This window comes from Ovis canadensis, chromosome 1 (assembly GCF_042477335.2).
Source record: "Ovis canadensis isolate MfBH-ARS-UI-01 breed Bighorn chromosome 1, ARS-UI_OviCan_v2, whole genome shotgun sequence".
Lineage (NCBI taxonomy): Eukaryota > Metazoa > Chordata > Mammalia > Artiodactyla > Bovidae > Ovis > Ovis canadensis.
The window spans coordinates 101,668,051-101,680,902 of NC_091245.1; the positions used below are offsets into that span (position 1 = coordinate 101,668,051).

General features: G+C 39.6%; 1 pseudogene; it reads left to right on the forward strand.

Annotated features, from left to right (window-relative positions):
• The first annotated feature begins 5,319 nt into the window (after positions 1–5,319).
• On the forward strand, positions 5,320–5,658 carry LOC138447582 (cAMP-regulated phosphoprotein 19 pseudogene; annotated as a pseudogene).
• The last annotated feature ends 7,194 nt before the right edge of the window (positions 5,659–12,852 follow it).

Sequence of the window (12,852 nt, forward strand, 5' to 3'; positions counted from 1 at the left end):
GTGAGGAGATAAATTTTGGTTGTTTATAAGCTTCCCAAGTGGATCAGCGGTAAGGAATCTGCCTGCCAATGCCGGAGATGCAGGAGAGATGGGTTCATTTCCGGGGTCAGGAAGATCCCCTGGAGGAGGGCATGGCAACCCACTCCAGTATTCTTGCCTGGAAAATCCCATGGACAGAGAAGCCTGGTGGGCTACAATCCCATGGGGTTGCAAAGAGTTGGACAAGATGGAGTGCACACACACACACATTTATAAGCCACCCAGTTTATGGTATTTTATTATAGCAGTCAGATTAAGGCAGCTCTTCTCATACATAAATCTTACACTCAAAACAGCTAGCTTTATTCATGTTTCAAGGACATTTATGCTTATTATCCTCTGTACTTTTTCCACACTTTGTTGTTACAACAGTCCTAGCTAACGTTTGTTGGATGCACCAATTATATGCCAGTGAATGTGCTATGTGCATGCGTGATAAGTCACTTCAGTTGTGTCCAACTCTTTGCAACCCCATGGATCTTAGCCCACCAGGCTCCTCTGTCCATGAGATTCTCCAGGCAAGAATACTGGAGTGGGTTGCTACTTCCTTTTCCAATGTGCTATACTCTTTGTATATTATTATTTAATCTTCTCACCGCTGTGAGGTAGGACGATTATTATCTTCATTTATAGCTCAATTGGTAAAGAATCTGCCTGGAATGCAGGAGACCCTGGTTTGATTCCTGGGTCGGTAAGGTCCCCTGGAGAAGGGATAGGCTACCCACTCCAGTATTCTTGGGCTTCCCTTGTGGCTCAGCTGGTAAAGAATCCACCTGCAATGCGGGAGACCTGGGTTGGAAAGATCCCCTGGAGAAGGGAAAGGCGACTCACTCCAGTAATCTGGCCTGGAGAATTCCATAAACTGTATAGTCCATGGGGTCGCAAAGAGTCAGACACGACTGAGCAACTTTCACTTCACTTTCACTCAACAGAGGGGAAATTCAGTTCTGAGAGGCTGTATATTTTGCCTTTCAAAACCTGGGATTGAACCCAGTTTTAAAGTAGTACTTCTCCAACGAATCATTTTGCTTCCCACTGTCTGGAATTTTCTTCCCCCATCACTGCCTGTTTCTCCTTCAAGGCCCATCTCAAAAGATATCTCTTTCCAAAAAAACTTTCTTTATCCCTAGCTTAATGTCTCTTTTTGAGCCTCTACAGTACTTGGAGGCTCTGTTGTGGCAAACTCATAGATTCTGAGACCAGAAAAATCATTCATCATTCTCTTCTCTATCTAATCTCACAATTATTTGTGTATTGGACATACAAATAACCGGTTGGGCCATACAAATGTACCGGTTGGTCCTTTAAGTACAGAAATTAGGTGTACTTTGTCACCCTGCTTATTTAACTTATATGCAGAGTGAAGTGAAGGGAAGTCGCTCAGTCGTGTCCGACTCTTTGCGATCCCATGGGCTGTAGCCTACCAGGCTCCTCTGTCCATGGGATTTTACAGGCAATAGTCCTGGAGTGGATTGCCATTTCCTTCTCCAGGGGATCTCCCCAGCCCAGGGATCGAACCTGGGTCTCCCGCATTGTAGACAGACGCTTTACCGTCTGAGCCACCAGGGAAGTCCACATCATGAGAAACGCTGAACTGGAAGAAACACAAGCTGGAATCAAGATTGCTGGGAGAAATATCAATAACCTCAGACATGCAGATGACACCACCCTTATGGCAGAAAGTGAAGAGGAGCTAAAAAGCCTCTTGATGAAAGTGAAAGAGAAGAGTGAAAAAGTTGGCTTAAAGCTCAACATTCAGAAAACGAAGATCATGGCATCTGGTCCCATCACCTCATGGGAAATAGATGGGGAAACAGTGGAAACAGTGTCAGACTTTATTTTGGGGGGCTCCAGAATCACTGCAGATGGTGACTGCAGCCATGAAATTAAAAGACGCTTACTCCTTGGAAGAAAAGTTATGACCAACCAACATAGCATATTCAAAAGCAGAGACATTACTTTGCCGACTAAGGTCCGTCTAGTCAAGACTATGTTTTTTTCCTGTGGTCATGTATGGATGTGAGACTTGGACTGTGAAGAAGGCTGAGTGCTGAAGAATTGATGCTTTTGAACTGTGGTGTTGGAGAAGACTCTTGAGAGTCCCTTAGACTGCAAGGAGATCCAACCAGTCCATTCTGAAGGCGATCAACCCTGATTTCTTTGGAAGGAATGATGCTAAAGCTGAAGCTCCAGTACTTTGGCCACCTCATGCAGAGTTGACTTATCGGAAAAGACTGTGATGCTGGGAGGGATCAGGGGCAGGAGGAGAAGGGGATGACCGAGGATGAGATGGCTGGATGGCATCACTGACTCAATGGATGTGAGTCTTAGTGAACTCCGGGAGTTGCCAGTGAGGCCTGGCGTGCTGTGATTCATGGGGTCGCAAAGAGTCGGACACGACTGAGCGACTGAACTGAACTGAACTGAACTGAACTAGGTGTACCTTACTCATTTTTGTATCCTCCACAGTATAGAATGCAATGATACAGTAGGAACTCAATAAATATGTACTGACATGATTTAAATTATTTCAACAGCCTTCAATCCAATCTACCATGCAGTTTCATCGTGTACATCACTACCCTGTTCTCTTAAGACAGATTTTTTAAAAGTTTATTTATTGTTTATTTTTTGGCTGTGTTGGGTCTTTGTTGCTGCACGCAGTCTTTCTCTGGTTGTGGCAAGAGGGGGCTATTCTCTAGATGCGATGCTTGGGCTTCTTAAGTGGCTTCTCTCGTTGCAGAGCACGGGCTCGAGGGCAAGCAGTCTTCAGAAGCCGTGGTGCACAGGTTTAATTGCCCTGCAGCATGTGGGGTCTTCATGGATCAGGGACTGGAATCTGTGTCTCCTGTATTGGCAGACAGATTCTTCACCACTGGACTGCCAGGGAAGTCCTAAAACGCATTTTTATCACACCATTTTTACAAATGCTTTCTGTAGCCTGCTGCATTGTCCCACAATCTCATCCATTCTTAAGCATTTTACTCAATTAAGAGTAGATTTTTAGAAATGTTCACCCTCTGCTGGAGTCAAGTTGGTCTTGTGAGGCCCCACATTACACAGTCATTTGTGTCTTTCTGAAATGGCTCTCTCCACCCCTTGGCCTCTCTACCTTGTAAGTTCTACTTCCCAAGTATTGCCTTTCCCAGTCTTCTCTGGCTACTTCACCATTTTTCATTTCTGTATACTTTTTAAATTTAATTTTTATTGTATGTTAGAGACAAGTTGATTTACAATGTTGTTTTAGTTTCAGGTGTACAGCAAAATGATTCAGGTTATACATATATTCTATATAATGTTAAGAAACAAACTGTACCATGCAACTCTGAACTTATTCTCTATTTCCATCACATAAGATCATTTCATATTATGTTGACTTGAGAATACAGAATCCTGTCTTACTTATCTTTGTATTGTTTTGTTTAATACATGTTTAAGCAAAAACTAATAAATATTTATCGGATTAATTTTCTAATTATCATCTTCTACATATTTTATCTTCACTTCTGATGCATCACCCATTTGGCCATGTCTTCTGAGGCTTTTTAGCCAGCCTTAGGTTTGTCTGTTCTTTTGCTCCCCTCCTGATATATAAAAGTCTATAAACAAACATACTATTTAAAAACATTAGGGGAATACATTATTCCATAAGTCTACCCTTGTGTATACTTGCTGCATGTTATAAAATGAAGCTCACCCTGCAACCTTCCAAACCTGTAAACTTGATTTTTGCACAGTAGTCTCCTTTGAAATGGGGCATACTTGTTGCACGTTTAACTAGTTTTTTTTTTAAGAGAGGAAATCTGCAATAGTACATTATTAAATCCCTAGCCTGCTGCCTCCCTTCCATCACAGATGAGGAAACATCTCCTGAATGATGTCAAAAAGGGAAATGAAAGCAGAATAAGGAAGCCTAGTGCTTTCTCCAGGTTTTAAGTCACCACTTCGTAGGCTTATGCATTCTGAAAGTCAGCTGCTTCAAGTTTCTCTGAGGAACTATCTTACGTAGTTTTACAGAAAAAGACTCTGACTTTTAGGATGATACCAATTGATGCTGGGAGGGATTGGGGGCAGGAGGAAAAGGGGACGACAGAGGATGAGATGGCTGGATGGCATCACCGACTCAGTGGACATGAGTTTTAGTGAACTCCGGGAGTTGGTGATGGACAGGGAGGCCTGGCGTGCTGCAATTCATGAGGTCGCAAAGAGTTGGACATGACTGAGCGACTGAATTGAACTGAACTGAATGCTAGTTTTACTCTCTGTTAATTTAGCCAAGTGATTAATTTTGTACTGGGAATTTAATAACAGACATTATTTCCATAGTTAAAATAGTTCAGTTGTTACTGACCCTTCTGTCCCAGAAGTACACAAAGGTAAGAAGAATACACTTAATAGGGACTTCTCTGGAGGTCCAGTGGTTAAAATTCCAGGCTTTCACTGCAGGGGGCATGGGTTTGATCCTCAGTTGGGGAACTATGATCCCCCATGCCATGGGAACATGGTCCAATATACTCTCATACTTAGGACAGTATGGGAGACTAGAAAATTAATTAACTCTAAGTCAAAATTATCCAGTTTACATTTTCTGAAGAAAGAAAATAGGATTCTTGAATCACCAAGGAAAAGAGGCATTTTTAATTGAAAATCTACAGTATTTCTAATACTTCCTGTGTAATTATCTGCTTGGTGCAGAATATATTTGATCCAGTAGACATCCCCCCTTGTCTTGGGTTCCCACCTTGGTCACTTGGCAATGTGTGCTCAAAGAAAGAAGGTTAATTTTACCAAGATATCAAAACAAGACATTACCTAGTAGTACTGGGGTACCAAAAATGAGACCCTTCCTCCAACAAATGTATAACAATTGTGACACACTTGATGAGTTATAATCAATTCCAACTTAGTCTCAGAAATTTGTCTGTAATAATAAAGTACCAAAATTTATAAGTGATACATTTAAAATTAATTAGATTCAGGTTATCTCTGTAATAGCATCACTCTGATAGAATATATGTACATTCCAGTATGCTTTCTGGGGGAGGAAAGGGAAGTTTATGGTACACTCACATTATTTTGTGAGTGTACCCATGGAAATGTATCACAAGCAACAGATGTGAGCAACATCTGTCTTCTCTACAGGGGTGGAGAATACTAGAGCTAAAGCATGTCTTACAGTGTACATTATTTGTCTATTTCACCTAGCCATCATTTCCCCTTCTGTGGTAATATCATCTTTATTTGAAATGGGGCAGAGCAGGACAAGGGGGAAGGAGCAATATGTTCAAGGAAGTCTCTGAGGCAGCCTCCACAGAGGAGCAGAAGAAATTGGAAGATAAAGTGATCAGTCCAGAGAAAGCTGAAAAAGTAGAATTAATAGCAAGGGATCCTCATCTGGGACAAAAGCCTAGAGGTTCAGATTTTTTAAGAAAATGATTGCAGAAAGGACAAAAATACTTCGATTCTGGGGATTGCAACATGGCTAAAGCAAAAATGAAGAACAAGCAACTTCCTACTGCAGCTACAGATAAGACAGAAGTCACTGGCAACCACAAGCCTACTCCACAGGATCTTTCTCAACAGAAGACTTGCCTTGTTGCCAGCAAGCTGGTTGGCTGATTAAAAGAGCTGAACTGTATGAATCTTCTAATTTCCTCTATTTCTGTGCTGTTCAATCTATTCAGAAACATAGGTCTCCCATTATTTCTCCTTAATATGTTACTTCTCCATTCTTAGTTTAACAATGCACTGATGAAAAGAACATGTTAGTGTGCATATAATCTGCTTGAAAATGATTGTATGTATTGTTGTTCAGTTGCTAAAGCATGTCCAACTCTTTGGAACCCCATGGACTGCAGCACGCCTGGCTTCCCTGTCCTTTACTATCTCCCAGGGTTTGCTCAAATTCATGTCCACTGAGTGGGTGATGCTATCTAACCATCTCATCTACTGTCGCCCGCTTCTCCTTTTGCCTGCAATCTTTCCTAGCATGAGGGTCTTTTCCAATGACTTGGCTTTTTGCATCATGTGGCCAAAGTATTGGAGCTTCAGCTTCAGCAACAGTATTCTAATGAATATTCCTTTAGGATTGACTTGTTTGATCTCCATGCAGTCCAAGGGACTCTCAAGAGTCTTGCTGTTGTCTAAGTCATATCTGGCTCTCTGCAACCCCATAGGCTGGAATACAGCCCCACCCATCAATAGATAGGTTGCCTAGTCATACTAGCTCACATGCTTAGTTGCTCAGTCGTGTCCAACTCTTTGTGACCCCATGGACTAAAAAAAAATAATGATAAGATAAAACGGGGACCCACCCCCTACCCCCCCCCCCCCACACACACACATTGGGTTAAGAGAAAAGCAACTCCCCTACCAGCTCCAGGGGTGGGTGTAGGACCTAAGGCTAGCCTATCAGAACTTTGCATCCTCTGGTTATAGTGACTAGGAAAAAAATATTTGGCTGTGGGAACTAGCAGGAGGAATTGAACCAAGGGCTACTGAACTGCTATAGAAACTTGACAAAGAATCCCCAGGCCTATCAGTTTATTGCCTTTCTAGGCTCCCAACCTGTACCACAGCTAAAGCTGAGTAGTCTCAAGAAAGGCATTTATCCCATACCTACAGGGGGCTCAGTGGTAAAGAATCTGCCTGCACTACAGGAGACACAGGTTCAATCCCTGGATCAGGAAGATCCCCTCGAGAAGGAAATACCCACTTCAGTATTCTTGCCTGGAGAATCCCATGGACAGAGGAGCCTGGTGGGCTATAGTCCATGAGGTTGCAAAAGAGTCAGACATGACTTAGCAACTAAACAACAACCACCACCACCTCTGGTATAGCCATGAAGAATAAGAACAAGCAAGATTATCTAGCAGGAAGAACAAGGGGCCATGGTGGCAATAAAGAAGATCCCTGGAGAGAACAAATTTGGTGGTTGCCAATTGGCTGGTCAAGAAACTCACTTCACCACCAGCAAAGGGGGAGTCTTCCTTACTTCAGCCCCACTGGGTATAATGTATGCTATGGATCAACAATAACTGTTCTATTTTTCATCCATTCTCTCCTTTCCAGAGACTTTCATTGTAGTTATCTATTTTTCTCCAATATTTTTTAGATATGTTAGATATAGACAAGTTTTGGTTGCCAGACCTCAAGGGGCCATATCCAAACTTGATGAGGAAGACAACATACATCAGTCAAAACTCTTGATCTTGAACCTGAACACAGGATCCAGATAACATCATAGGTTGTCTCACTGGGGAGGGAAATTTGGTAAGTGTTTTTTCAATATAAGCATGAATATTTTTTAACCACAACTACTCACCCCTTACTTCATTTCTAACAGAATTCTAATCTTATTTACAGAACTGTTTTCCACAAGGCCATGGGCTAAAATGAAGTCAGAGAGGTAACCTGGGACCATATCATACTTGTAGGTCACTTAAGGATTTGCATTGTATTCTAAATTCACTAAAATATAAGCTCCATGAGGTCATAGGTTTTTGTCACTGTCCTAGAGCAGTGTCTGGCATGTTAAATACACGATAGTTTACCGGGAGGGCTTTGTGCAGGGGAGTGGTATGACCTGCTGCCCAGAGAATAGACTACAGGGCAGCTACAGCACAGAGTGTGCAGCATGGAAGGAGGGAGGTTAGTAGGTCTACCACAGAATGCGGGTGAGAAGCGACAGGGAGTCACACTGTGGGTAGGGGTTGTGGCTGAGATAGAGAAGTGGCCAAACATATCACATTTTGAAGACAGAAACACAGAATTTTCTAATATGGATTGTAAGAGGAACAGAAAAGACAGGAATAACAACAAAACGGTTATTACTAAACATGGAGCAATGTTTAATTCAAAATCACATGGCTAGATAATAAAGCTTTAAATAGTTGCTAGAACTTCTCTTCTTGGTTCTTTTTTTAAATTCTAGTAAACAATACATAACATAAAATTTACCATTTTAGCTATTTTTAAGTATACAATTAAGCGGCCTTAAGTAAATTAACAATGTTGTGTAATTATCACCACAATCTAATTCCAGGAATTTTTTTAAAACATAGACTTAATTTTTTAGAGCAGTTTTAGGGTCACAGCAAAATTGAGCTGAAAGTACAAAGAGTTCCAGTATTTTCCTTTTCCCAACATACTCATAACCTCCCATACTTAGAAACTGTTCATCATTCCAAACAGAAAACTTGTATGCTTTAAACAATAACTTAGGATTTTGCTCCCTACTTCCTGATGGTGCAGTGGTAAAGAATCCACCTGCCAATGCAGGAGACATGAGACACTGACTCGATCCCTGGGTCGGGGAGAATCTCTGGAGGAGGAAATGGCAACTCACTCCAGTATTCTTGCTTGAAAAATTCCATGGATAGAGAAGCATGGCAGGCAGAGTCACAAAGAGTCAGACATGACTGAGTGACTGAACACAGCCAGCCCCTGCTTATACTTCTAGTCTATTCTATTTTCTGTTTCTATGAATGTCTATTTTTAAATGCCTCATATAAGGCATTTAATGAATCATTTGTCCTTTTGTGTTTGGTTTATTTCACTTATCATGTTTGCACTGTTCTTCCATGTTGTAGTATGTATCAACGGTTCATTTCTTTTTAAGGCTGAATAATATTCCATTGTGTATATATATACACCACATTTTGTTTGTCTATTCATCTGTTGATGCATACTTTATTTCTACCATTTGCTATTGTGAATACTGCTGCTAAGAACATTAGTACACAAGTATCTGAGTCCATGTTTTCGATTTTTTTGATGTATATCTCACAGTAAAATTCCTAGAGTAGAGCAGTATGGTAACTCTATGTTTTACTTTTTACAACAGTTGCACTTTATGTTTCTACCAACAATGTACCAATTTTTCTACATTGTTCCCACACTTGCTATTTTTTGCTTGTTTGTAATAGCCACCATAATAAGTGAGAAGTGGTATCTCATTATTTGATGTGTACTTCTCTATAGGCTGAAAGTGAAAGTCGCTCAGTTGGGTCTGACTCTTTACAACCCTATAGACTATACAAGTCCGTGGAATTCTCCAGGCCAGAATACTGGAATGGGTAGCCTTTCCCTTCTCCAGAGGATCTTCCCAACCCAGGGATCAAACCCAGGTCTCCCACATTGCAGGTAGATTCTTTACCAGCTGAGCTGCAAGGGAAGCCCAACAGTACTGGAGTGGATAGCCTATCCCTTCTCCAGGGGATGTTCCCAACCCAGGAATCGAACCAGGGTCTCCTGCATTGCAGGCGGACTCTACCAACTGAGCTATGAGGGAAGCCCTCTCTGAGGTCTGGTGATGAGCATACTTTCATGTGTTTATTGACCATTTGTACATCTTTGGAGAAAAGCTCATTCAAATCCTTTGCCCGTTTTTGCATTGGGTTGTTTTCTATTGTTGAGTTGCAGCTCTTTATATATTATGGATATTATATTTTTTAGTCAGATTTATGATTTGCAGACATTTTATCCTACTTTGTGGGTTGTCTTTTGGCTCTCTTGAGTGATACTTTGATGTACAAAAGTTCCAAATTTTGATGAAGTCAAATTTATTTCATTGTTGTTGCTTATATTTGTAGTGTCATGTCTAAGACAAGGTCAGGAAGATTGACTGACTGATTGATTTTTCCATATATAGAAAAGCACTAAAATTATTAACTTGAGATACCTGTTCTTTGTAGTTAGCAGTAATCTTTTGCCAAGATGTACGCTTGAGTATGTGTATTTCCCAGCTAAGAAAATTCATATACATATTTGCTCCTCCCCCTAACTCTTTGGAGCAGTCCCCTTACAGCAACTGAGAGGCTATTTCCCAGGCTATAGTACTCAGTAAGGTCCCTGAATAAAACGTAACTCACAACTTTCACCTTGTATGTTTTTTCTTAGGTTGTCACAGGAAAGCAGACTTAAGGCTATAAATGTCCAGAAGTGAAGAATCAAATTCCTGAAGTCCATGGACAAACTAAGCTGTATTTGAAGGTTTTTCAAGAGTATTAGAGCCTGAAAATTCAGCAAGAAGGATGTGTACTATTAAAGAATAAAACTGCCAAGTAGTATTATAATATCTGTGCCACTGAAAGTTAACGGGCTGTCGCTTGAAAATTTTCATATCCTCCTCACAACATTCATGAAAGATAATGAGAAATAGAGTATATTGTAGTAGCTAAGAGCACTAGGACCTTGGATTCCAAAAGAGCAAGCAGTCAGCCAAATGCAGAGTATGAGACATTCTATTGGACAAATGATCTGGCTTCTCCATGGAATCAATTACAAGAAAAAAAGTAGGTGTGTGTGGGGAGAGGGCAGGGTGAGGAGGTGACTGTCAATGAATACAGGAGACTTAGGAAATAAATGCAATGCATAAAACTGTTTGGATACTAATTTGAGAAAACCAACAGTAAAAAAAACACCATTAAATGATTGGAGAGGTTTTTAAATGGGCTAAATATTAAATGATACTAAGAAATAACTATTAATTTTGTTGGATGTACTAATGGCATGGTGGTTATATTAAAAAATTTCTCACTTAGAGATGTATAATGAAGTATTTATGAAGTGATATCTGGGATTTGCTTTAAAACACTGAAAAAAATGAGAAGGGATAGATGAAACAAGATTGGAAAATGTTGGTAATTGTTGACACGGGTGATGTATACAGGGATACACTCTATCACTCTCTCTTTCTCCTTTCATATATATGTTTAAAATGTTCTATGACAAAGTTAAAAATAAAAATAAATAATAAAATATGTAGAAGGAGAAAGAAAAACTAAACAGACCTGGTCTGCATCCTGGTTCAACCACTTACTTGCTAGGTTACCTTGCAGAAGCTATTTGAAGTCTGTAAAATGGCAATAATAAGGGTAGGTAAAGCATTTAACACATTATGGTCTGCATAGTAAAGCTCAATAAATGTTAGCTAATATTATTATGAAAGAAATAAAAAATATAATTACAGACTTGATTTACAGTAATTTAAAAACTTTGTGTCAAAATATCAATCATTAATTACTGTATGATTTGTAACAGAACTCTGGAAACATATAGATGTTCATTTACTGAAGTTTACTTACATGAATTAGATACATCTTTATAAGGGAATTTCATGCATCTATAAAAATAATGATGTGCTAAGTTGAGACCTATCAATTCTATTGCTCAGCATCATTTTGGAGATACTATCTAATGTAAACAGACAAGAAAGAAATTAGAGGTAAAAATTGGAAAGAAAATGGTAATACTGACTTCTGTGGATGATATGCTTACATACTCAAAAACCTCTCCCCAAAATCAAAAGAATCAACTGCAAAAAGTACAAACCAAAAGACAATTTAAGGTAAGGTGGTTGTTGTTGTGTTAGTTGCTCAGTCGTGTCTTACTCTTTGCAACCCCATGGGATTGTAGCCCACCAGGCTCCTCTGTTCATGGCATTCTCCAGACAAGAATACTGGAGTAGGCTGCCATTCCCTTCTCCAAAGTATAATGTTACCTGTAAGTATTTTGTGGATGTTCTTATTCAAATTGAAGGTGTTTCCCCCTATTACTAATTTGCTGAAGGTTACATGACACCAAAAGCATAGTCTATACACAGGAAAACTGCTAAACTGCATTTTATCAGCAGTAAAAATCTTTGTATTTCAAGACTCTCTTAAGAAATTGAAAAGAAGGGACTTCCCTGGTGGTCCAATGGTTAAGACTCCCAATGTAGGGGGCTCGGGTTTGACCCCTTGTTGGGGAACTAAGATCCCAAATCCCATACACCACACAGCATGGCCTAAAAAATTTAAAAATGGAAAGAAAATTTGCAGACTGGGAAAAAATATTTGAAAATCATACATCTGATAAAGGAGTTGTATCCAAAATATATAAAGAATTCTTAGGACTAAATAAAAGATAACCCAATTAAAAATGGGCAAAAGTTTGTAAGTTCACCAAGAAAGACATTTGGATGGCTCTTTAGCCCATGCAAAGATGCTCAACAGCATCAGTCACCAAGGCAACTCAGATCAAACCCACACTGAGACCCACCTCACGTCCACCAGGACAGCTGGCATCAGACAATACAGAGAGGGTGAGGAAGTGAAGAAGTGAACACTCAGCATTCGGGTAGGAACGTGAAATGGTGGCTCTACAAGTCTATTCAAGGTAAGGTAGCTGAGTACAAAAACTAATATAAGAGAAATCAACAGCTTTCAAATATACATCCAATCAGAAACTATATTGAAAAAGACCACATTTAAAGTGCAAAATAATAATAAAAGGTAAACTCACTAGAAAAGAGGTTAGCAAGAAATGGGTAATATCTATAAGAAGGGCACAAAAGAACATTTGACAAAATATAAAGGCACCTCTTACTCTTAGATAGGAAGATTCAATACTATAAAGAAGTCAGTTTTCCCTGCAGATATAAATTTAATACCATCCAAATAAAAATACCAGCAGAATTTTAGACAATTTGGCAAGCTAATTCTAAAGATCACATGGAAAAAATAGGAAACAAGACTTTTCAGGAAAAAAATCTAGAAAAGGAGAGTAATAGGGGAAGACTAGTGTGACTAGATATTAAAACATTATAAAATGTATGAAACCAGTTAAATACAGATATTAATGTATCAGAATAGAAAATCTAGAAATAAACCCAAATACATAGAGGAATAAAATAAATTTTTGCTCATACAGCCATACAAAAGGAAATTTTAAAGGATGTTCTTCAGGCAGAAAGAAAAAGAAAAAATCAAAATACTAGAAGTGTGTAGATTTGCCTCGAGAGGAGTCAGACCTCTCTCAAGCTTGTCTTTA